The sequence below is a fragment of the Pteropus alecto genome, unplaced genomic scaffold, assembly GCF_000325575.1.
Source record: "Pteropus alecto unplaced genomic scaffold, ASM32557v1 scaffold22, whole genome shotgun sequence".
Lineage (NCBI taxonomy): Eukaryota > Metazoa > Chordata > Mammalia > Chiroptera > Pteropodidae > Pteropus > Pteropus alecto.
Genome location: NW_006434839.1, coordinates 1,883,209 through 1,884,840, shown reverse-complemented (window position 1 = coordinate 1,884,840; position 1,632 = coordinate 1,883,209).

The window sequence follows — 1,632 nt, the reverse complement described above, 5'->3', positions numbered from 1 at the left end:
GCGCCCGGCCCGTTGCCACGGCAACGCCTCTCCCAGGGCCGCGCGGACTCTCGCAGCTATGGTAAACAGGACCTTCTGCCGGACTCTTCCCCTCGCCTTTTTTGGGGGGTGGGGAATGGGTAGCTTAACCCTTTCTTTGCTGGAGACCACGAGGGGCATTCTCTATCTCCACCAGGCCGGGGACTTATTCGCGTGATGTGCTCAGCCCCGGGGCTGGGACCTTGAGACTGATGCACCGAGACGGGGGCGACACTCCCTGCCTCTGGTTAACTCAAGTCGTTTAACGCGTTTGTGGAGGCTGGGACACTCTGGGCACCCCCTTGTCCCATCAGCTTGCAGTCTGGCTCGGGCACCTACAACCGAGCGCGGGACCCCAGGACTCCTAAACCCAGCCGGGAGGGGGTCACGAACAGCTTCCCAGAGAAGAAAGGACTTGATAGTGCCCGCTGCCCCCTCTCGCGCAGGACAAACAATCAAGGAACACAGACCGCGTGGTTTAGGGCTGCCAAACGAGAAGTGACCGTGAATCTGCTGCGGCGTGAGATGCTGAGGACAACAGGGCTCGCGCGGGTTTTGGGCAGAGAAGTTCCCTGATAAAAGGGCGCCTGACCTGGCAGGGGTGGTTTTCGGGTGTGGAGGGAAGAAGGCTCCAGGCCCGTCTCCATACCAAGAGGAAAGTCATGTTTGCCTTTAGCTCAGGGGACCCTCAAAGGAGGGGCCTAAAGCCTGGGGGGTGGGAGAGCTTAGCCTACTAATCCTCAAAAGGGGTGTGTAGGAGAGAGAGGGGGAAAAGAGAAAATAAAAGATTGCATAACACGGGGAACATTACATGCTGCCTAGGCAGTCCCTACACACTGGGGGCTGAGATTTAAGGGTCTTGCTCAAATATCAAAGTCACAGGAGAAAAACTGTCTCCTTAGCGAGGGTTTTGCTTATTCTATGAGATCTTCGAAGCCTGTCTAGGGCTTGTTAAAGCCCCCTGGCTGTTCTTTCGTTGCCATACCCATTTCAACTAAGCATCAACTTTTGGAATATAAACTTGCAAGGTGCTGGTATTTTTTTAAAACAAGCGTAAGCATTTAAATGATTGTCTTGTTTGCTGAAGCATCATTCAATAAGTTTTCACTTTCTACAAAAAAGACCAGAGACTTGGCTTCTTGGCTTCTTGGCTTCTTGAGGGTCCTGGGGTGTCAGGAGGCAAACTGGTGAAGTGAAGAAAATGGCAGGTGGAGGACAACTGAGCTGAGAGCCCAGGTGGCTGCCTCCCTCAACCCAATAACAAAACAGGCTGGTCACCCACGGTTTTGTGGCTTCCAAATTGCCAATCGCACTTCAGGTAGGCAGGCCAGAGAGGAGGCTGGGGAGCCCCTTAATGGCAGCTCCTAGGGAGCAGGCTGCCGCTCCTTCATCTACTCCTTCATCTTTGAGTTCTGGACACTAGCTTGTTTTACAAAAATACTCCTGCCTCAGCTCATCATGTCAGACTCTGATGAGCAATGCAGGTGCCTGTGCTTTGCAAGTTTCCATCCTTGCCTGCCTCTCCCAGTCCCCAATGCCGCCACTCCTCAGTGCTGGCAGCTCCGTCTCTGGGTCATCCAATGGCTCTGTGGCCATGGCAGGGGGTACACACGT